Source organism: Macaca mulatta, chromosome 11, assembly GCF_049350105.2.
Source record: "Macaca mulatta isolate MMU2019108-1 chromosome 11, T2T-MMU8v2.0, whole genome shotgun sequence".
Classification (NCBI taxonomy): Eukaryota; Metazoa; Chordata; class Mammalia; order Primates; family Cercopithecidae; genus Macaca; species Macaca mulatta.
The window spans coordinates 19,474,038-19,499,834 of NC_133416.1; the positions used below are offsets into that span (position 1 = coordinate 19,474,038).

A 25,797-nucleotide genomic window follows, 5' to 3' on the forward strand; every position below is an offset into this window, starting at 1 on the left:
AATTGATTTTTCAATGTTGAATCATCTGGCATTCCAGGAATAAATCATTCTTGGTTATAACGTATAATTGCTTTAATATGCTGCTGAATTTGGTTTTTTAGTATCTTATTGAGGAATTTTGCATCAATGTTAATGTGGTATATTGGCCTGTTTTTGTGTTTGTTTGTGTGTTTGTTTCTTTACTTGCAGTGTTCTTGTCTGGCTCTCATATGTAAATAGTGTTGGCCTCATGGAATGAATTACTAAGTATTTCCTTCTTTTTAATTTTTAAATATTTGACAGGATTCATGAGTTAAATTATCAGAACTGTTCATTTTTTAAAATTACAGATTGAATCTCCCTGTTAGGTATGTCTATTTAGATTTTCAATTTCTTCATTGTTCATTTTTTTAAAATTACAGATTCAATCTCCCTGTTAGGTATGTCTGTTTAGGTTTTCTATTTCTTCATGGCTCAGTTTTTGTAGGTTTCATACGTGTAGAAGTTTGTCTAATTTGTCTAAGTTATCCAATATTTTATCATAAGTTGTTTATGGTACTCTTTCATAATACTTTTTTATTTCAGTAGAGTTTGTAGTGATTTTTACAATTTTTTTTTTGAGTCGGAGTCTTGTTCTGTTGCCCAGGCTGGACTGCAGTGGCGTAATCTCGGCTCACTGCAAGCTCCGCCTCCTGGGTTCATGCCATTCTCCAAGTAGCTGGGACTACAGGCACCCGCCAAGACGCCCGGCTAATTTTTTGTATTTTTAGTAGCAATGGGGTTTCACTGTGTTAGCCAGGATGGTCTCGATCTCCTGACCTCGTGATCCACCCACCTTGGCCTCACAAAGTGCTGGGGTTACAGGCATAAGCCACCACGCTGGGCCCCAATTTTTACAATTTTAATATTTTATTTTACATATTTCTATTTCTAATTTTAGTAATAGACTGCCTTCAATTTTTTTCTATCTTCTATTTAATTTATGTTTTCTCTAATCATTTTTATCTCATTTTTTTTTTTTGCTAGCTTTGGATTATTTTATTATTATCCTAGTTCCTTAAGTTGTAACATTAAGTTGTTTGTCGGCAATCTCTCTCTTTTTTAAATGTAAGCATGTATAGCTATAAATTTCCCCTTTAGCACTGGTTGTGTTGCATCTCATAAATTTTGGTATGTTGTTTTCATTATCATTCATCTAAATTTTGATCATTTCTCTTGTTACTTATTTTATCCATATCATTCATCTAAATATTTTCTCATTTCTCTTGTTATTTATTTTATCCATTGATTGTTTAAACATTTATGGCTTAATTTCCCTAAACATGTAAATTTTCCATTTTTTCCTCTGTTATTCATTTCTAATTTCATCCTATAGTTGTCAAAGTAGATAGTTTGCACAACATTAATCTTTTAAAATCTATAAAGGCCAGGTGCGGTGGCTCACACCTATAATTCCGACCCTTTGGGAGGCTGAGGTGGGCGGATTATTTGAGGTCAGGAGTTTGAAACCAACCTGAGCAATATGGCAAAACACTGTCTTTATTAAAAATACAAAAATTGGTTTGATGTGGTGGCTCAAGCCTGTAATCCCAGCTACTACAGTGGCTGAGGCAGGAGAATCACTATAACCATGAGGCAGAGATTGAAATGAGTCAAGATCGTGCCACTGCACTCCAGCCTGAGTGACAGACTCTGTCTTTTTTGAGATTCTTTCTCAAATAAATAAATAAATAAAATCCATAGAGACTGAATTTTTGGTCTAATATCTGATCAGAAAATACACCTTATGCACCTGAAAAGAATGTGTTTTCTGTTGCTATTTGGCAGAGTGTTTGTGTATGTCTCTACATCTTAGGTATAGTTCATTTATTGAGTTATTCATCTGTATTATTATTCTGTCCATGATAGAGGGTGAGTATTGAAGTCTTTGACTATTATTATTAGAACTATTTATTAGAATGGTTTGTTTCTCCGTTCAAATTTTTTTCAATTATTCTTCATATATTTTGATGGTCTGTTATTAGTTATGTATGTGTGTATAATTTTTCTATTTTCCTGCTGTATTAAATCTTTTATTAACATATAATATCCTTTTTAGTCTCTTGTAGCTTTTTAAATTTAAAGCCTATTCTGTCTGATGTTAGCATGACCACCCCTACTCACCTTTGGTTCCTATGGCATGAAATAATTTTTTACATCCTTCCACTTTAATGTATTGAATTAATAAATGAATCACTTATAGACACCATATATAGTAGCGTCTAGTGATTATGTTTAAAAAAAATCAATTCTATCAGCTTTCTTTTGATTGGAGAGTTGAATCTATTTCTATTCAAAGTAATTACTGATAAGAAAGGTCTTGCTGCTGTTATTGTGCTGTTTGTTTCTTGTATGCTATATAGCTTTTTGTCCTGCATCTTCTGCATTACTATCTTCTTTTGTGTTTGTTTGATTGATTTTTCATAGCAAAAGACTTTAATTTCCTTCTCATTGCCTTTTGTGTATGTTGTATAAGGATTTTTTTTTGTGGTTGCCATGGAGACATTTATTATCATAAAGTTAAAGCACTCTAATTTGAATGTATACCAATTTAACTTCAATAACATACAAATTTTCTTCTGCTTCACAGCCCTTTCCTCACCCCTTTGAGTTATTAATGTCACAATATTACATCCTCATATACTGTGTGTCCAGAAACAGAAACTGCCATTTTTAGTGCATTACTCTCTTAAATTATGTGGAAAACAAAATGTGGTATTGAAAACCAAAGGTAAAATAATACTAGCTTTTAGACTAATAGTTTTTAAAATGTATTAGTCTCTTAAATCACATACCAAAAAGATTGAGTTATAAACCATTGTTAAAGTAATATTAGCTTTTGTAATTTCCTATGCATTTGCCTTTACTGAGATCTTTATTTCTTCACATGACTGAGTTACTGTTTAGCGTTATTTTTATTTAAACCTTCAGTAATCCCTTTAGCATTTCTCGCAGGACACATCTAGTGGTAACAAACTTCTTTAGCTAAATTCTATAGCTGTTTTCTTTAGCAAACTTTCTTAGTGGTTTTTCTTTTGTCAATTTCTAAAGACAGTTTTTCTGGATATAAGATTCTTTGTCCATAGGGTTTTTTGTTTCAGCACTTTGAAAATATTAGCCCACTCCCTTTCATCCTCCAAAATTTCTGGTGATAAATCTGCTGATAATCTCATTGAAAATCCTTTGTTTGTTATTAAGTCATTCATCTTCTTGCTTTCAAGGCTCTCTCTCTCTCTCTCTCTCTTTTTTTTGTCTTTCAACAGTTTGATTGCAATGTGTCTCCATGTGGTTCTCTGTATTCATTCTACCTAGAGTTAATTAAGTTTCTTGAATGTTTATATTCATGTCTTTCATCAAACTTGCAAAGTTTTTAAGCATTATTTCTTTAAATAATCTCGCCACTACTTCTCTCTGTTTCTCTTTTCTGTAACTACTATATTGTGGATGTTTGTCCATTTCATGATGTCCTCAGCTGGCTTAGGTATTGTTCACTTTTATTCTGTTATTTTTCTTTCTGTTCTTAAGACTATATTTCCAATTGTCCTATTTTCAAGTTCACTGATTCTTTCTTCTGCTCATATATGCCCTTGAATCTCTCTAGTGAATTTTTCATTTCAGTACTTCTACATTTCAGCTCTGAAATTTCTCTTTGATTTTTTTAAGTTTTCCAATATTTTTATCTATATTTTCATTTTGTTCATACATCATTTTCCTTACTTTCTCTGAATTATCCTTTAGACCTTTGAGCATCTTTAAGACTTTATTTTAAAGTCTATCTTGTAGTTCTGCCAGCTGGTCTTTCTAAGGTACAGTTTCTGTAGGTTTGTATTTTTCCCTTGAATGGGCCTTAGTTTCTCATTTTTTTGCATGCTCTGTAATATTTTTGATAAAAATAGTACATTCCATCTAATAATGTAACTCTGGTAGTCAGATTTTTTCCCCTTTCTCATGTTTTTTGTTTGGTTTTGTTTTCGTTGTATTATGTTTTTATTGTTATCGACTGTCTTTATACTGAGGATCAACCTGAAGTGTAAACCTGAAATCTTCTGAGGTGTTTTCTGAGCCTGCACTTTTCCCTGGACATGCATGGAGACCTTCTAATTTTCCCTATATGCTGTTTTTCTTTTAATATCCTAGTATTAAATGACTGATCCCCAAAAGAAGGAAAGAGAAACAAAAAACTGAAAAAGAGTAGATAATGCATTAGCCTTTCAAATCCCTGAAAATTACTTCAGCTTAAGGGGAGAAGCTTATAACAAGGGTATGGGGTACAAAATGGCTGCCTGCTTCTGCATCTGTACCTCCACGATCAGAAACATGAGGTTAGAATACAGACATGAGGTTAGAATCACTGATACATGGAGGGCAGAATACTTATCGCCCACTGTATTAGTCAGAAGTAGTTTTATATATAATTATGTAATATATATGCAATATTACATATATAATATATAGTATATGTTAAAGTAATATATTATGGTGTTTGTATGTGTGTGTGTGTGTGTATATATACACACATATATATATAATCTGTCTATCTATCTATCTATATAATTGACTCACAGTTATAGAGTCTGACAAGTCCTAACATCTGAAGGGTGAGTCAGCAAGTTCAAGACCCAGGAAGGTCCAGTGTTTTACTTTGAAGACGGTAAGACAGGTACAATTCTTTCTCACTGGAGTAGCATCAGCCTTTCTGTTGTACTTAAGCCCTAATCTTATTGAATAAGACTCACCCACATTAAAGAGGGAAATCTGCTTTACTTATTTTACCAGCTTAATTGTTAATCTAATTCCAAATATTCCATAGAAGCACACAGAATAATGCTGGACCAAATATTTGAATACTCCATGACCCATCCACTTGACGCATAATATTAACCATCACACTCACCTTGGTTCCTGCTAACTGTGTGAAAATTGCTCTGGAACACATGTAGGGCTGTCTGCCAAGAGGTTGGAGGGTGAGGAATGCAAAGCTGCTGCTGAGAAAGGAGTTGAATTTAACCAAAAGTAATGGAGATTTACCATTTAAGTCTTCCTCTGGAAGTTGCAAAGCTTCATTAGACTCCAGAGTCTAATCAGACAGCTTCTGGCCATGCAGTTGTTATCTAAGTGGAGAGAGATTACTGGCACCTTCAATTCCACTATATTCACAGAATCGTCTCTTATTTCTACTATTTTTTAACTTGATATTGTATGTAATGTGATATGATTTGTCTGTGTCCCTACCCAAATCTTATCTTGAATTATAGCTTCCATAATCCCCACGTTTTGTGGGAGGGACCCAGTGGTAGGTAATTGAATCACGGAGGAGGGTTTTTCCCATGCTATTCTCATGATAGTAAATAATTCTCATGAGATCTGATCGTTTTCTAAAGTGCAGTTCCCCTGCAAACGCTGTCTTGCCTGTTGCCACATAAGATGTGCCTTTGCTCCTCCTTCACCTTCTGCCATGATTGTGAGGCCTCCCCAGCTATGTGGATCTGTGAGTCCATTAAACCTCTTTTTCTTTATAAATTACCCAGTCTCAGGTATTTCTTCAGATGAAAATAAAAATGGACTAATACATAATGAATATTACATTGTTATGCATTCAGATTTTGTCTTTCTTTGTACAACATTGAATTTTCTTTTTTAGAAAATAAGTTACTTGTTGGCCAACTTATTCCTTTAAAATAATTTTTGGTTTTTAAGCATTTTTGGTCGTTATTGTAGTAGTATTGGTTTTTAAGCATTTTTAGATCAATACTGTAATAGTATTAATTCTGATTCTAGCTTAGTTGTGCTACTAAGACATGGTCCACCATGAATTTCTGCAAATTTACTTATGTATTCAGATATTGCTTCAATTGGCTTTTGGAAAAGAAACCCGGAGGACATAATTTTACCAATATATTTTCATAGGAATTACTGGAGGGAATGAGATAAAGATACTTTTGAAATAAAGATTTCACAAAGCAGTGGAAATGCAGAACATTAAAAGGAATAACAAAATCTTAAGAGTAATTTTATGTCTTCTTTACAACTTCTTTTCGTATTACCTATCATTTATAATTTGATGCTGCATGGTTGATGATTAGCTCAGATCTATGTTTCAAGTTGCGGATTTGTTTAATTTGTTTGTTTTTAATTTTAAGAACTATTATAAACTTAATTATGTGCCCTCAGAATTCATCTTGAAGACTTACCCCTCATTATAACCGTATTCAGAGACAGGACTTGTGAGGGAGTAATGTTAAATGAGGTTAGAAGGTAGGTTTCTAACTCAATAAGGCTGGTGTCCTTATAAGAAGAGGAACTATGCACCAAGCCAACTTAATAGACATCTACAGAACTCTCCAACATAAATCAACAGAATATACATTCTTCTCGGCATCATATCGCACTTATTCCAAAATTGACCACTTAGTTGGAAGTAAAGCACTCCTCGGCAAATGTAAAAGAACAGAAATTATAACAAACTGTCTCTCAGACCACAGAACAATCAAACTGGAACTCAGGATTAAGAAACTCACTCAAAACCACTCAACTACATGGAAACTGAACAACCTGCTCCTGAATGACTACTGGGTACATAAGGAAATGAAGACAGAAATAAAGATGTTCTTTGAAACCAATGAGAACATAGATACAACATAGCAGAATCTCTGGGACACATTTAAAGCAGTGTGTAGAGGGAAATTTCTAGCACTAAATCCCCACAAGAGAAAGCAGAAAAGATCTGAAATTGACACCCTAACATCACAATTAAAAGAACTAGAGAAGCAAGAGCAAACACATTCAAAAGCTAGCAGAAGGCAAGAAATAACTAAGATCAGAGCAGAACTGAAGGAGATAGAGACAAAAAAAAATCCCTTCAAAAAAATCAATGAATCCAGGAGCTGTTTTTTTGAAAAGATCAACAAAATTGAAAGACCGCTAGCAAAACTAATAAAGAAGAAAAGAGAGAAGAATCACATAGACACAATAAAAAATGACAAAGGCAATATTACCACTGACCCCACAGAAATACAAACTACCATCAGAGAATACTATAAACACTTCTATGCAAATAAACTAGAAAACCTAGAGGAAATGGATAAATTCCTGGACATGTACACTCTCCCAAGACTAAACCAGGAAGAAGTTGAATCCCTGAATAGACCAATTACAGGCTCTGAAATTGAGGCAATAATTAAGAGCCTATCAACCAAAAAAGGTCCAAGACCAGACAGATTCACAGCCGAATTCTACCAGAGGTACAAGGAGGAGCTAGTACCATTACTTCTGAAACTATTCCAATCAATAGAATAAGAGGGAATCCTCCCTAACTCATTTTATGAGGCCAACATCATCCTGATACCAAAGCCTGGCAGAGACACAACAAAAAAGAGAATTTTAGACCAATATCCCTGAAGAACATCGATGCAAAAATCCTCAATAAAATACTGGCAAATGAATCCATCAGCACATCAAAAAGCTTATCCACCATGATCGAGTGGGCTTCATCCCTGGGATGCAAGGCTGGTTCAACATACACAAATCAATAAACGTAATCCATCATGTAAATAAACCAAAGACAAAAACCACATGATTATCTCAATAGATGCAGAAAAGGCCTTCAACAAAACTCAACAGCCCTTCATGCTAAAAACTCTCAATAAACTAGGTATTGATGGGACATATCTCAAAATAATAAGAGCTATTTATGACAAACTCACAGCTAATATCATACTCAATGGGCAAAAAGTGGAAGCATTCCCTTTGAAAACTGGTGCAAGACACGGATGCCCTCTCTCACCACTCCTATTCAACATAGTGTTGGAAGTTCTGGCCAGAGCAATCAGGCAAGAAAAATAAATAAAGGTTATTCAATTAGGAAAAGAGGAAGTCAAATTGTCCCTGTTTGCAGTTGACATGATTGTATATTTAGAAAACCCCATCATCTCAGCCCCAAATCTCCTTAAGCTGATAAGCAACTTCAGCAAAGTCTCAGGATACAAAATCAATGTGCAAAAATCACAAGCATTCTTATACACCAATAACAGACTAACAGCCAAATCATGAGTGAACTCCCATTCACAATTGCTTCAAAGAGAATAAAATACCTAGGAATACAACTTACAAGGGATGTGAAGGACCTCTTCAAGAACTACAAACCACTGCTCAATGAAATAAAAGAGGACACAAACAAATGGAAGAACATTCCATGCTCATGGATAGGAAGAATCAATATCGTGAAAATGGCCATACTGCCCAAGGTAATTTATAGATTCAATGCCATCCTCATTAAGCTACCAATGACTTTCTTCACAGAATTGGAAAAAAACTACTTTAAAGTTCATATGGAACCAAAAAAGAGCCTGCATTGCCAAGACAATCCTAAGCCAAAAGAACAAAGCTAGAGGCATCATGCTACCTGACTTCAAACTATACTACAGTAACCAAAACAGCATGGTATTGATACCAAAATAGAGACATAGAACAATGGACAGAACAGAGTCCTCAGTAATAATACCACACATCTACAACCATCTGATCTTTGACAAACCTGACAAAAACAAGAAATGGGGAAAGGATTCCCTATTTAATAAATGATGCTGGGAAAACTGGCTAGCCATAAGTAGAAAGCTGAAACTGGATCCCTTCCTTACACCTTACACAAAAATTAATTCAAGATTGACTAGAGACTTAAATGTTAGACCTAAAACCATAAAAACCCTAGAAGAAAACCTAGGTAATACTGTTCAGGACATAGGCATGGGCAAGGACTTCATGTCTAAAACACCAAAAGCAATGGCAACAAAAGCCAAAATTGACAAATGGGATCTAATTAAACTAAAGAGCTTCTGCACAGCAAAAGAAACTACCATCAGAGTGAACAGGCAGCCTACAGAATGGCAGAAAAATTTTACAATCTACTCCTCTGACAATGGGCTAATATACAGAACCCACAAAGAACTCAAACAAATTTACAAGAAAAAAACAAACAACCCCATCAAAAAGTGTGCAAAGGATATGAACAGACACTTCTGAAAAGAATACATCTATGCAGCCAACAAACACGTGAAAAAATGCTCATTATCACTGTCCATCAGAGAAGTGCAAATCAAAACCACAATGAGATACCATCTCACAACTGTTAGAATGACGATCATTAAAAAGTCAGGAAACAACAGGTGCTGGAGAGGATGTGGAGAAATAGAAACACTTTTACACTGTTGGTGGGACTGTAAACTAGTTCAACCATTGTGGAAGACAGTGTGGCGATTCCTCAAGGATCTAGAACTAGAAATACCATTTGACCCGGTCATTCCATTACTGGGTATATACCCAAAGGATTATAAATCATGCTTCTATAAATATACATGCACATGTATGTTTATTGCCACACTATTTGCAATAGCAAAGACTTGGAACCAACCCAAATGTCCATCAATGGCAGACTGGATTAAGAAAATGTGGCACATATAGACCATGGAATACTATGCAGCCATAAAAAAGGATGAGTTCATGTCCTTTGTAGGTACATGGATGAAGCTGGAAACCATCATTCTCAGCAAACTGTCGCAAGAACAGAGAACCAAACACCGCATGTTCTCACTCACAGGTGGGAATTGAACAATGAGATCACTTGCACACAGGAAGGGAGACATCACACACCAGGGCCTTTTGTGGGCTGGGGGGAGGGGGGAGGGATAGCATTAGGAGATATACCTAATGTAAATGAGAAGTTAATGGGTGCAGCACACCAACATGGCAGATGTGTACATATGTAACAAACCTGCACGTTGTGCACATGTACCCTAGAACATAACGTATAATTAAAAAAAAGAGAGAGAAAAAAAGAAAAGCTAAAAAAAAAGTAGAACACAATAAAATAACATTTTTTACTGTATTAAATCTAAACACTTTTTTTTGCTCTTAATGGTAAGACCTTTGTTAGTGAGCATGGGGTGAGGGAAAGCAGTCAGACGTGTTCGTTGTTGGGAAGAGTTAAACATTTTTCAGGATAATTTGGCAAATGCATATCAATACATTCAAACCATTTTCTTACCAATTAGCCTAGAAATCCCAATTGCAGGATTTTTATCCTAAGGTAAAAATTATGGATTCATTTTAAAAATTAAGAATATTAAGTATAATATGATCTGAAATCACAAAATTAGAAATCACATAAAAATCATATAATCATGTTTACCTAAATTATTGTACAACGAAATAATAAAATACTATAAAGTTATTTGAAAAAAAAAAGAAGAAGAGGAAGAGAAACCAGAGTGCGTGCGCTCTCTCTGGACGTAAACACAGAGAAAAGGTCATGTGATGACAGATGGGAGGTGCCATTTGAAAGCTGAAAAGAGACGTCTCACCAGAAACCAACCATGTTGGCAATATAGTCTTAGATGGGCAGCACCTATAACTGCAATAAAGTAAATGTGTGTTGCTTAAGCTACCCATTCAGTAGTATTTTGTTATGGTAACCTGAGCAGACTAATAAACTATGTAATTTCTATGACTATTTTTTGCTTCTTTTTTAAATCATTCTAGTCTAATTTGACATTGTCCTGTGTTTTCTACATGATGTTTTGATCCCTTTTTATTGTTATTTCTATTCTTTGAAAATGTTATGATTCTTTTATCATTTTACTTTCTCTCATGATGGTTCATTTCTTTGTATACTTTATTGCTATGAGTTTATCTTGTGAAGATTTTGTTTTGGTTTTGGTTTTGGTTTAGGAAACCTGCATTCCTCGGGTTAGGAAGCACTCATTCTCGGAGGCTTCACTGTCCTTCCTGCTTTCTCTCTAGGCAGTATAAGTCTGTTGTAAATTTGGATCCCACACAGGAAGTGGACTAACCCGAGGGTTCTATTTTATTTCTTCATTTTTGCCTGTTTATATTTTCATGGTCAAAGGAAATTGACAGATATTTTTCTTTTAATTTTCCTAGTTCTCCTTTTATGAATAACATAGCTCTTCATACTTACCTGTTGAATGTAAATAGATCGAGTTCATAATCCTACAGGTTTACGACATAGATTTCCTCCTCATTAGAGATTTAGGATAAAATCCCTAAGGTCTGTATCTGGCTCTGACTAGATATAGAGGAACAATCTTCTAACTAAAGATTGTTTCTCATGTAATGCTTCTTAATGTCCAAAATGTGGAGAAAAATTTTAAGACACATTAAAATAGCCTTTATGTCTGTATCTCTGACCAGATAGAGACCTTAGGGATTTCACCCTAAATCCCTAATGAGGAGGAAATCTATTTCATAAACACAGAGCCATTGACTCCATTGAGCTGTTTTTGCTTCAGCATTGACTCATGGCATTAGTGAGATTCTGTTCAGTTTCTGAAAATTGTGGATTTCTAAGTATTTATTAGGGAGTAGAGTCCTCCATGTTAGTCCAATGTCCCTTATAGTGTAGAAATCTATTTAATCTCTTTAGGTCTATGTTTATAGATCTGGAAAATGGAGATAAGAACCCCTAATGTACTGGATGTTCATGAAAGCAGTTTTTATTAACATATATTAATGACTTAGCATATTTCCTGGTGAATCATAAATATCCAGTAAATATGGATCATTAATATAATTCTAAAAAACATCTGTTTAAATTGTGACATATGAAGCTATCAAAACTCAGCATTTGAAGCAATTTGAAATTATTCACATTTTATATTTTTTCTAACAAAAGATTGTTTCTCATGTAATGTTTCTTAACATCCAAAATGTGGAGAAAAATTCTGGGACACATTAAAATCACCTTTATGTTATTAGTTTTTGCCTAATTTTTCTAACACATGTTGAATTTCCTGCAAGTGGCATTATGTTTTGGGCTACTGTCTGAGCTTTGCAATTTTGTACAAAGATTTCATTCAAAAAAGGGCTACAGTGTTCTATTCTGCTGGAAGCATTTTTCAGTAAATGTATTTTTAATTTTTCTTATACAACATTGATATCTAATGAATGGATTTTCAAATATTATAACTACAAGAGAGAGGCAGTTAGGTCTGAGGGCAAAGAACTTGTAATTTAGAACTTCTGATAGTTTTTGATAAGCCAGTTTAAGGTATCTGTAAATCTATGTATATATTATATTAGTTTTATTGATTAAAATCATTATAAATTATTTGAAGGATGAACATGGAGTCTTTGCTCTTAGAGGAATTAGAGAACGAAAGGAAGAAAGAACAGTGAAGAGAGAGAGAGAAAGAGAGAAAAGGTGAATCCATTGAGTTAAATTAGTAAATAATTAAGAGTGGTTAAAACAACAATGTTCACACATTTTTAATTTAAGACTGTTCGATCCTTTTAAAATTCATTTGAATCCACAATTATTTAAACTGAGCTGTGCACTGAAGAGAGAGTAAAACTATAGATTTTAAGATTGTAGCTGGAGGTAATATATAAATCCAATTGATCAGTCTGGCAGAGAATTGATGCCACAATTTGTACCCAGTGGCATTTTCTCTCTCTTACTCAACTGGCTTCAGAACATTATCAGAAAGTCAATATGATACGCCAATATAGTGATATACGTTCAGTGATAAGTCCCTTGTTCAGATTAAAACTTAGGCACTCACATTGTGGATAATAATGGACAGACAGCCTGACTCCATGTAACTCTGTGTCTCTCAGAGAGAACTTGACTTAACTTTACTGCAGGTTACCATACAGTTTTTAGTGTTCCCAAGAGACAGTCAAACCAGTAACAAAGGACGTCTGTCTCTTCAGGACAAAAAAAAAATAGAGAGAAAGGATAATATATACCCAGAGCTGCAGTCTGACTGCAGAGCATTCTCGGGCAGCTTCCTGTCTCCAGCGGCCTTTCTTGATGTTCTGATCAAGTTACCTTTAAAATTCACTCTTGATTTCATGTTTTGATTCTCTTTCTCTTTTAATTTATTAATGCATTTACTACCTCAGCATTATCTTTACAGCTCATTCCCTTCCAAGCTTGCTCATTCCCATAAAACTATTGAGAAAGTTTTACTGTCTTTCAATTCCTTGTATTGTAATTTAATTCTGAAGGTTATTTTATGTCACAAAGGTTTTTATTCTCTTAACAGTGCAAAGCTCTGTGAGAGGATCCCTGTACCATGTATTTTATCTTCAGCAAATATATTCAACTTTCTGGCCAGTTTCAGGCAGAGTATTTAACTAATGTTCAGTACTATTATCAGAAGTTGTGATTTCATAAACTGTTATGCAGTACATTTATCACAGCTCCCATGTCAGCTTGGTTAAGGCAACATTTTACAGCATGCGGTGCTTATCAGGTCTACAATGAAGACGGCAATTATTTCTGCAATCAATTGTTGAGGCACAACTAGTCCAGATATTTATCTGTAATCATTCATTTAGGATTTCTTTAATTTTGGACATTAGACAGGCAACATAATGCTTAATTATAGAATAAAAATTTTATTCAGTTTACTGTGTAGTTAAGTTTTGCATAGTGACTCATTTGTACATTTCATTTTAAAACATGTGCTGAATGCCTTTTATGTAATCAGGCTCTTGCACTGTGTGCTAGAATGCAGCTGGGGAATGAAGACACATGGGATGTATGCCCACGTGTGGAAAACACTTCGTTCGCAAACATAAATAAATGAAGATGAATGTTGTGGAGAATGGTAAGTGGGGATAAATGTATGGACTGGGATAGGGTAGAAAACAGAGTGGTCATGAAAGACATCCCTGAAAAAGTGATATTTGAGTGGAGACACGAAGGAAGTAAAGATGTGAACTGTGTGGACATGCGGGAAAATGGCATTCCAGACAGAAAGAAAACCATCTACAAGTCCTGGAAGTTGGGGCACGGTGCAGGTTCAAGGAAGAGCAGGGAAACTCATGCATCAGGAACAGAGGGGAAAGACGGGTGCATCTTTAGGTTCGACTCACCTGAGCTGTGGATTCTTGTGTAGATGATTTATTAAGAAGCTGATAAGGAGGAGGGGGAAGCAGCAAACCTAAACAAAAGTGCAAGTTCAGGTGAAATCAACGCCTCATCCTAATTCTTTGGGTGTTCTGTAATATAAATTACATTGCAAAGTCTGTACCGCTTTAAGGTAAGGGAGCTGGGCTGTCACACTTCCGCAGCAGTCAAGCACTGGCACTTCTGAACACAAGAGAGTCCTCTGAAGAAGGTCCTACGTGCAAAGCACACGGAAGCTGTGAGAATGGGTACGTAGAACCTGAAATAATTTCCCAGGAGATAAGAGAGAACAGGGAATGAGAATACCAGTGCTCGTTAATATTCAGCCTCCCTTGCATTTAGATGTAGCCAATATATTTATGTTGTGAGTAGACTCCTTTGGTTACAATGAAAATAAAAGACCACAGGAGAATAAGTGATAAATCAACCAGACCAGTTAGGATGCTGTTGCAATATTCTTGGAAAGAAAAACTGGTAAGACTAGAACGGTGAGATATGAAAACAGAGCTAGCCTTTTCGCAACAGGTTGCTGGCAGAGGGCAAGTGTCTTGAAAGCTGCCTCTAAAGATGCTACATGGCGCCACTTTCTTCCTCTGCCTTTCTCTTCCTCAGCTGTCGCCTCCCAACTCTCGTCAGCCTCCGGCCAGCCGTCTCCTTAACACCGAACACCATGCCTTCAATTAGGTTGCAGAGTTCTGGTGGAGAGATATTTGAAGATGATGTGGGAATTGTCAAGCAATCTGTGACTATCAAGACCATGTTGGAAGATTTGGGAATGCATGATGAAGGAGATGATGACCCGGTTCCTCTACCGAATGCTAATGCAGCAATATTTTAAAAAGTCATTCAGTGGCGCACCCACCACAAGGATGACCCTCCTCCTCCCGAAGATGATGAGGACAAAGAAAAGCGAACAGACAATATCTCTGTTTGGGACCAAGAATTCCTGAAAGTTGACCAAGGAACACTTTTTGAACTCATTCTGGCTGCAAACTACTTAGACGTCAAAGGTTTGCTTGATGTTACTTGCAAGAGTGTTGCCAATATGGTCAAGAGGAAAACTCCTGCGGAGATTCGCAAGACCTTTAGTATCAAAAATGACCTTCCTGGGCCCTGTGCGGTGGCTCACGCTTGTAATCCCAGCACTTTGGGAGGCCGAGGAGGGCAGATCACGAGGTCAGGAGATCGAGACCATCCTGGCTAACACGGTGAAACCCTGTCTCTACTAAAAAATACAAAAAACTAGCCGGGCGCGGTGGTGGGCGCCTGTAGTCCCAGCTACTCGGGAGGCTGAGGCAGGAGAATGGCGTGAACCCGGGAGGCGGAGCTTGCAGTGAGCCGAGATCGCACCACTGCACTCCAGCCTGGGCGACAGAGCAAGACTCCGTCTAAAAAAAAAAAAAAAAAAATTACTTTACTGAAGAGGGGGGAGCCCAGGTACGCAAAGAGAACCAGCGATGTGAAGAGAAGTGGAATGTTATGCCTGACTCTGTAACACTGTAAGGATTTTTCCAAATACTGGTTGCCCCGCTCTGTTGATAATTGTTAATATTAGACAAACAGTAGACAAATGCAGCCGCAAGTAAATTGTATTAGCAGAATATTGTCCTCATTGCATGTGTAGTTTGAGTACAGATTCCAAACCTATGGCTGAGTTTCTTCTAGTAGGATCAAAAGTTTCTTTTTCCTTTGCTCTGAATAAAACTGAACTGTAGGTTCTCTATAGGTGGAATTTGGCCTTTCCCTCTTTTTTTTGTAAAGCAATGTCTGCCTAGTTTATTGTCCAGTTAGCTTAGTGACATTTGAAAAGTTGGCACTATAAATAAATCAATTTGCAAAAAAAAATTTTTCTGTACTAGAATTAACAAAATGTTATCTTTATTCGTGAGTTGAAAACTGGAAAAAGGCTTCTTGAAGTAAATGTTCTGAGTGGAGTTACTAGAATGTCTTCCAGCATCCTGCAGTCAAGGAGTACCACTGTACTGATTAACCTGTTTGTAGCAGGGCTCCCTTCATTGCATCTGAGGACTTGTTTTCTTTTTCTTTAATTTTATTTTGAATCCTCTTAGCTTTCAATATATTGCCTAGAGACTCAGTTACTACCCAGTTTACTGGTTTTTGGGAGAAATGTAACTGGACAGTTTGTTAGCTTTTCAATTAAAAAGACACTTAACCCATGAGAAAAAAAGAGAGAGAGAGGAGAGAAAACTACCTCTAAAAGCCAAAATGGGAAAGGAAAAGACTAATATCAACGTTGTCATAATTGGACACTTAGGTTCAGGCAAGTCCACCACTTCTGGCCATCTGCTCTACAAATGCATTGGCATCGACAAAAGAACCATTCAAAAATTTGAGAAAGAGGCTGCTGAGATGGGAAAGGGCTCCTTCAAGTAGGCCTGGGTCTTAGATAAACTGAAAGTGGAGCGTGAACGTGGTATCACCATTGGTATCTCCCTGTAGAAATTTGAGACCAGTAAGTACTACACGAGTATCACTGATGGCCCAGAACACAGAGACGTCACCAAAAACATGATCACAGGGACATCTCAGGCTGACTGTGCTGTCCTGATTGTTGCTGCTGGTGTTGGTGAATTTGAAGCCGGTATCTCCAAGAAGGACAGACCTAGGAGCATGCCCTTCTGGCTTACACGCTGGGGGTGAAACAACTCATTGTTAGTGTTAACAAAATGGATTCCACTGAGCCACCCTACAGCCAGAAGAGATATGAGGAAATCGTTAAGGAAGTCAGCATTTAATGTTATGAAAATTGGCTGCAACCTTGACACAGTAGCATTTGTGCCGATTTCTGGTTGGAATGGTGACAACATGCTGGAGCCAAGTGCTAACATGCCTTGGTTCAAGAGATGGAAAGCCACCCGTAAGGATGGCAATACCAGTGGAACCATGCTGCTTGGCGCTCTGGACTGCATCCTACCACCAACTCATCCAACTACCAAGCCCCTTCGCCTGCCTCTCCAGGATGTCTACAAAAAGTGGTGGTATTGGTACTGTTTCTGTTGGCTGAGTAGAGACTGGTGTTCTCAAACCTGGTATGGTGCTCCAGTCAATGTGACAACTGAAGTAGTCTGTTGAAATACACCATGAAGCTTTGAGTGAAGCTCTTCCTGGGGACATTGTGGACTTCAATGTCAAGAATGTGTGTGTCAAGAATGTTCGTCATGGCAATGATGCTGGTGACAGCAAAAACGACCCACCAATGGAAGCAGCTGGCTTCACTGCTCAGGTGATTATCCTGAACCATCCAGGCCAAATAAGTGCTGGCTATGCCCCTGTACTGGATTGCCACACAGCTCACACTGCATGCAAGTTTGGTGAGCTGAAGGAAAAGATTGATCGCCGTTCTGGTGAAAAGCTGGAAGATGACCCTAAATTCTTGAAGTCTGGTGATGCTGCCATAGTTTATATGGTTCCTGGCAAGCCCATGTGTGTAGAGAGCTTCTCAGACTATCCACCTCTGGGTCACTTTGCTGTTGGTCATATGAGACAGACAATTGCCATGGGTATCATGAAAGCAGTGGCAAGAAGGCTGCTGGAGCTGGCAAGGTCACCAAGTCTGCCCAGAAAGCTCAGAAGGCTAATGAATATGATCCCTAGTACCTACCACCCCAGTTTTAATCAGTGGTGAAAGAACTGTCTCAGAACTTTTTGTTTCCATTGGCCATTGAAGTTTAATAGTAAAAGAATGGTTAATGATTACAATGCATCGCAAAACCTTCAGAAGGAGAGCAGAATGTTTTGTGGACCACGTGTGTATGCGTGTGTGTGTGTGTGTGGCAGTTTTAAGTTATTAGTTTTTAAAATCAGTACTTTTTTTTTTTTTTTTTTTTTTTTGAGACAGAGTCTCACTCTGTTGCCCAGGCTGGAGTGTAACGGCATGATCTCAGCTCACTGCAACCTCAACCTCCCAGGTTCAAGTGATTCTCCCACCTCAGAGTAGCTGGGATTACAGGCACCTGCTGTCATGCCCAGCTATTTTTTGTATTTTTGTAGAGATGGGGTTTCATCATGTTGCCAAGGCTGATCTTGAACTCCTGACCTCAGGTGAGCTGCCCGCCTCGGCCTCCCAAATTGCCAGGATTACAGGCATGAGCCACCATGCCCAGCCTAAAATCAGTAGTTTTTTAATGGAAACAACTTGACCAAAAATCTGTCACAGAATTTTGAGACCCATTAGAACAAACTTTAATGAAAAAAAAAAAAAAAAAGAAATCAGAACTAACAAGATTTGCTTATAGACTTCAAAATTAATTCTCTATTTTTAATCAGTCTGTTTCTTTCTCTCTCTCTCTCTTTCTCTCTCTCTCTCCTCTGACTCCCTCTCTCACCATATTTCTACTAATCCTTTCTTGGTATAAAGGGTAATTGTTCAAATTAGGTCAATTTTTACTATTATCTGTCTGTAATATCTCAACACTCATATTTTATTTGAGAAGTTATTAACTATTTGAAAGATACTGATTGCCTGTAATGCATTCAGCTATCTGCTTACCACCAAATATTATCTTTACTCTTACTTGTCCCAGTTTACTCTTGATTTCTTTCTTATCCCTCCCTTTGCTGTTAATATTTTCTACATATGCCAAGACGGTGAAATTTTTAAATGTTTCTTCTTTTTAAGGAAAATTGACTTCTGTCTTGGGTCCAAACAAACAAACAAATACCTTCTTCAGTAATTAAGTGTTCACTACAGTCCAATACAAGACAGAGAACAATTACTTAAACAAGAAAATATATGCCTACATCAACATATAAACAGAATAAATAGAAAAATAGATGGTAAATATTTATTCTGCTCATCTATATCAAGAATACATATCAAAAAATGATTATCATTATGATTTCTGTTGAGTCGCTAATGAGGCAATGAACTGTGTCTTTCGTTGCCTTAATGTAAAGGTTTTAATTATCTTATTGGAATAGTAGAAGATAAATCTTCTTTAATTTGGTTTTCCATTTTTCCACTTTGATTGCCTATTAGAAAATAAATGTGAAGATAAAATACATGTATACATGTGAGATCACTACCCATTAAGCCTGCAGCAGACGACGTCTGACTTTCAGCCACGAATATTCTGTGCAAAATTCTCAATGTTTCAGATTGCTTACATATGGAATATTAAATATCACAGTTTACCTTTATAAATTGTCTTAAAAGAACAATCGGTAGTTGGAACGGGTTGCAAGAAACAAGAAAGTAACTTTTTCAACCCCCAAAGCACACCTGATACTACAACCATCTCCTTTCAGAAATTTGCAGTGCTATTGTGTAAGATTTGCTGACTCTCTCTAAACATCTCTATCTCTCTATCTCCTCACCTTTAAAGATGTTACAGTGGCAAAAACATTAAGGAGAGTTCTTATTCCTAAAAATTATCCAATTTTTCACCATTATAAAAATACTATTTCCTCCTTTCAAAATGCATTAAAATTATTAAAAGTTATTGCGATTTCAAGAAACTCTCTCTCCCCATCCCAAATCCAAAGTCAATTACATATAGTGCAAGGGTGTGTATTAGATTGCTTTGAGTTACATCAACGTTTAAATTATCTTCTCAAAAATATTTTAGTCCTATTATCTTCATTTTATACTTAGAAATGTATTGTGTTGAATAAATAATATTTGGTAATAAAACACATCTACTTTCATACATCTAAATAAACAAGGAGTTTGGCATAAGAATTAAAGAGTTTAAAATGCACATATATTTCCATGTTTGTACATAAGTACTTAATGAGGATCTTTCTAATAATTGCTTAACAGAAATATAGTTCCTCTATATTAGGAAAAATATTACCTTATTGGAGATGTGTATTCTTGTCTACCTCATTGCATTTAAGAGTAGAACTATGTATGCTGAGTTGAGTTGATATCTCAAATGTAACAAAATGAAAAAGAAACAGTGTTTTAGTATAGTGTAGAAATATGTAAATTTCTTTTTCTGAAGAAGGAACAACTAAGACAGAAACAGAAAACCAAATACCGCCTAATTTTACTTATAAGTGGAAGTGAAATGATGAGAACATACGGACACAGAGAGGGGAATAACACATAGTAGGGCCTTTCAGAAGGTGGAGGGTGGGAGGAGGGAGAATCAGGAAAAATAACTAATGGCTACTAGTTATTAGATAGAATGTATCTCTCAAAAGGCAGAGTGAAAAAAGAGGTAGAGTGGCTTAACTCACAGCCGTGTTATCCTTACATGTGGTTCCATTATACATTATAGAGGCCTTAAACGTTACATACAAATTTCCTGTTTGCTATGTGCCTCCCCTACCAAAGTATGAAGGACTTGAGATCCAAAATTTATTTTTATATGTGTTTTCCAATACATAATACAGTCACTAGTGCATAGTTGACACTCAACTAATATTTGTTAACTGAATAATAACATTCTAAAGAAAATAGCCTAAAAGATAGAAAAACTGTAGCAAATAATATATAATAAAAAATTTATTATCAATATGGTAATAAATATTTTCTTAAAAAGAAGGACATATGTGAAATACAGCATCACTGAGAGTAAAGAAGCTTCGAGGTCACTAAAAAGTGTGTTGTCAGTTTCTCTTAAGAAAAGCAAACATAGCTTACTACTGGTAAATATTTTATAGTTTTCTACAGTTAATTTATGTTTTAGTTTTGCTACTGGGATCAATTTATTCTCCAGAGTTAATGATTAAGTAAATTTTACAAGATTTAGAATATTGCTACTACTAGAATTTTTCCTTTATGTTTGACATAAAGAAAAGGGCATTGCCCTCAGAATGTAACTGATACTTTTGATAGTACTAGTGGTCTAGTTTTATCTCCTGTTATTCTACTTCTTTATCTGCGTGCTGTCACATACAAATAAAGTTTCTAGGGCCAGGGACACAGACTTGAAAAACTTGGATGGGGAGAGTAGTCAAAAAAGTTTGAAGAATAAAGTACATTCTTAATAGGGCAAGTTGAGATGGCTCCATAGTTTCATACGTGGATAGATTGGGGCCAACATAATGGTAGCTGAAATCTGTACAACTATTGAAGAAAAAGAAATGACATATAGTACCAAAATAAGGACGGTTTTATTCTTCAATGAGGGTGAGAGTGCAGAAAAAAAAAAATGAATTCCCTTTGGAGATAAACCTTGTGTAACAAATACATATATGATGGTTTGACTGTATTTTAGTTTGAATTCCCCTGAAAGCAGAGTCTGATTTATTTCCAGATAGCATTTAGAAGGTAACAGTAAAGAGCAGGAGCGAGAGTCAAAAGAGAGATGAGAATAAAGGAAGGAAGAAAAGTTCATCAAGTTGACCAGTGTGGACAACTGGTGATTGAGCTCAGTCTAAGAAGAATATAGCATGCCTTTTAGAATTGTCCACCCAAAGGACAGGAGGCAGAGCTCAAGTTCAGCACTGGTTGAGGGCCATCCCATCAATTCCCCCACACCTATAAGCTATTGAAGTGTGTGTAAAAAGACTTCAGTGCAGAAAGCTAAGATGCCAACAGTTGAGGACAAACATTGTTAGTGAAAAGTGAGTAGAACCTGCACCAAAGTGTCCAGGGTTGCCTGATAGTGGGCCAGAGCATCAGATACATCAGACACCAACAGTGATGCCAAGGGCTCAGGGCTGATGGATTTGGAATCCAGGATGCTTTAGTTTGTAGTTCAACTTCTCAGAATCTCTGATGAATTTCTTATTATATCCCCTGAGACTGTACACACGTAACTGTCTGATGGCAGATGCGTGAATATGACAACTCATTTGTTTCTGTATAGATTCTATCAGAGGTTAAAAATAGACAAATGGTTGCTTTGTGCAAATTACTCAGTTAATGTTTCATTCCAAGTTAATCTTAAAGGGAGGTTTGCCTATTTTTGAAGGGTGTTTTCTTAAATACTCATATCTCAAGTTTTCTAAGTGTAAGGTCTGTGAATAAAGCTGCTGACATTTTGTGAGAGGTAAATGACTGACTCCTCAACATTTTATAAAGCAACTATTTTCACCATCTTTTTGATATATTACTATTTAACTATAAGATTGAAATCTCAGAATAATCTCACGCCTGGGAGATTCCCATAAGAAGTTATATATTCTCTGAGTCTCTAGTAGGCTACCTTGACCTTTCATGTTTTAAACTGCGGCCCTTTTCCATCATTAGATTTTAAAGTTTTCAAAAATCTAGGGAGAAAGGGTTTTATTTCTCATCCTCCCTTACATTGCCTCTGGGCTGGGGAAGAAAGTAGGTAAAACAAAAGATTTTTGTTTGCCTTGAACCCAAAAGAAGTTCAAATGGAAGCCTCAAGTGCAATGACCTTAATGACTATTGCTCTTTTATCATAACGGTATGCTTAATAGTTCATAGAATATTCAGTTCAGCAGGGCACCATTTGAAACTTCAGACAGAGGACATATCTCTGTAGGGAAACTTACCTTTCCAGTGGGGGTAATTCCTTTATGTCTAAGGTTTCGGCAGATTGCAAGGGGGAAAAGCAGTGTTTGAGGATCTCTTAAAGGTGACCTAACTAATGATATATAATGAAATAAAGTCTACACCCTCTAATTTGTCCATATTAACCTGAATCAAACTGAGGTAACTGACAATTCAATTTTTTCATGAATTAATTTGCCCATGTCATTGCAAACCTGGTTAGCAAACACATTGAAATACCAATAAGACAATATCAATATAACATTTTAGACAAATTGAAGCAGTAAATACTGACTATGATATTATATGAGCACAATATTGTATGTGTGTTTGTAGGCCCCTGCAAACATACATGAATGTGTGTGTGTGTGTGTGTGTGTGTGTGTGTACACATAAAGCCAAGTTATACCATCTAGCAAGAACTCATTGGTAAGTATTTAGGAATTTGGCAATGTGGTTGTTAAACTCAGATACAATTAAAAATGAAACCATACAAGTTTTTAATTAAATAAATTAAAAACAAAGTAATTGCAAGTACTCAAAATGACTTCTTAATTGTTTTACTACATTTTACGATTATCTATGCTATTGATTTTTTTTATATTTGTTTATTGCATTATAGGAATACTATGGAGTAGTAAGGCATACGTCTTTCTAACTCTATTTTCAGTATAGTTGAGTTGATAGCTTGAAACTGAACAGAATACAAATATATCATGGAAACAGGCAAATGCTAAACTAGGGGAATAGTTTTGTTGACTGACTAAACTTAAAATATTGGGGAAAATGTGAATAATATAGAGTAAATTTAAAAGTGTGTTGTGGATATAGCCATTCCATTATCAACAACACAAAAAACTGAGTAAATATTCTTCCAGCATTTGAAATTGTTATCTGATTCAGCAAAGAAATTGTTGACATCATTGACAAAAGTGTAGTTTTGACATATGCCTTTCTTAATTCATGTTTGTCTTACTCATGAATGTAAACAACATTAGTCAACATTTATCAGTTGTAATTATAGGTTGGTTAGTCATATGAAAGTTCAGCAAAAATGATGAAAACATTTTATGAGAATTAATTTTCTCTATGGAATTTAAGGCAGATATATTGTATATATACATTGCTATTTATAATTTAATATTACTAACATTTGTAATAAAGCATATACATAAATGTATATATGTATATTTAAGCACATGTGTGTATAGCATGACATATATATAGAACATAGAGATATTTATATATAGATATATTTTATAGTAATAATTGTAGATATAATATGATTTTTTTGAAAATCTTGTCATTAAATATTTACTAGAATGGATTACACACCTAGGTAGTTTAATAACCAAAAGCTTTATACAGGTTACACATTTGTTAAAAATAACCAGTTCACTCAGAACTTTGGAAAACTTTTCTCCTTTACACGTTAGAATTAAGACAAAATAAAAATATGAATCACATTTTTAGCAAAATTTTATTGAGATAAAGATTAAAATTTAAGCCATATACAGAATAATCTTAAATGCAAGATTTGTGGTATCCATACCAATGTAACATAAATAATTATTCACTTGAAAAGACCTACTTTTGCAGAATCCAAAATTTCCAGATAATGTAGGAATGATACTTATTTCAAAATATTTTAATGTTAGAAAGTATGGCAATGTGAATAAAAAATACCACAAAAAGAATATAAAGTTTTAAATAAATAATTGAATAGTAATACTACCTGAGAGGTAAAGCATATTTTTGTAATGAGCTATGCCAATTACATATAACGCAAGTTCTTTACTTTGTTTCAAAATACACAGAAAAAGTGTAACAACTACTTTTAATATACTATTCACTTGGCAATAGGATTTGAGCTCTTTAAAATTTACTGGGAAAAAAAATCTAAATTTATAGTAAACTAAAAGCTTCTAACACATTTTCTAGCACATTTCATTTATAAATACCTACACATTATAACACGATTAAGTCCTTTATTATAATGGGTCTCTTAATAGTTCACCCAAAATCAATCTTCCAAGCTAGACATTTTGATCTGAATATTTATAGGACGAACATCTTTCTACTACCAACTTAAACTTTTTTACTTCCTTGAAACCTAGAGAAAAACCTGTGATCTTCTTGCTCTTATTCCGGAATAAGCCTGGACCAGTCTCCAGTCCGGGTTTATATTGTCTTTCCCGGCACGTTTGTAGGTATGTTGAATATATACTCCTGTATGGGGAAAGTGGAAGTTCCCCTTGACCCTCCAAAGTTTCACTGAAAACTCAAGTTGCAAAAGGCAGATTAATTGGAGAAAAGGCGTATGAATTTATTCAATTTGCATACACGGGAGCCTTCAGAATGAAGATTCAAAGATGTAGGGAAAATTGTTCATTTGTATGCTTAGGTTCAACGAAGTGTGAGCAGTCACGTAGAAAGATGATTGGAATAAAAGGGTGTGGTCTAATGCAATAGACGGAGTGGAGAAACCCCGTGAGACCTGTCTGTCTAGATTCCTCCTGGCCTGTCTGTGCAGCATTTCTTTCTTCTGGATATGAGGCAGGACCCTCTCCAGAATGGGTTTTTTTGACCTACAGTCAAACAAAGTTGGTCAGATAAGTTTTAATGGCCTGTTTTTACATAGAAAGGTGGAGGAAAAAATAGAAAATAAAAATGTTACGGTTTTAGGATTTATGGCTGGCTTTGGGGAAAATGAGTTCTGGTTTCTATGACCTGTATCGGGCAAGAAAGATTCCAGCTTCTACGATTAGCCTTGAGAAGGAATGTGACAGAGACAGTGGGACAGGAGAAGGTCACAGAAAAACTTCCGCTTTTGTGTCCTTCATTTGGTATATTGTTTTCTGAGCCCCAACACTTGTATCAGTTTATTGCATCATTGTCTTAACTACACTTTTAGTATGTGAATACTGCAAACACAGGGCTTATGTATAAGAATTTTTAAAGTAATGATATACTTCAGACATGTAAAGAATATTATATGCGCTCCTGTATCTATGACACAAATAATTTTCTTTTGCTTCATTCCACTGTCTCTGCTTTCCTTCGTTTCTTCCTTCCATAACAAAGCACAATAGATCAAATTAAAACATACAATTATTCCCCGCTCTCTGATTTCCCACTGTTTCTCTTGGGCAGAAGCCATCATCTTAACTTATTTTTTCATATTTTTACTATGTATGCTCTAAAATTACCTAAAGATTATTTGCTTAGGATTTTTTCAATGAGTATCTATCTTGTTGATTAACGTAAATCTACTTCATTTTTGTTACGTGTATTGTATTCAGTTGTGTGAATATGTCATTTCCCTATAATTCTACGTTAAGTCAATTTCATGATTTCACCATTAAAACCAACCAAACATTCTTGTATATAGCAAGATCTTTTCCTAGATTATATA

At 35.6% G+C, this 25,797-nt stretch overlaps 1 pseudogene; it reads left to right on the forward strand.

Moving 5' to 3' along the window:
- The first annotated feature begins 16,174 nt into the window (after nt 1–16,174).
- On the forward strand, nt 16,175–17,563 carry LOC703715 (elongation factor 1-alpha 1 pseudogene; annotated as a pseudogene).
- Nucleotides 17,564–25,797: the final 8,234 nt, after the last annotated feature.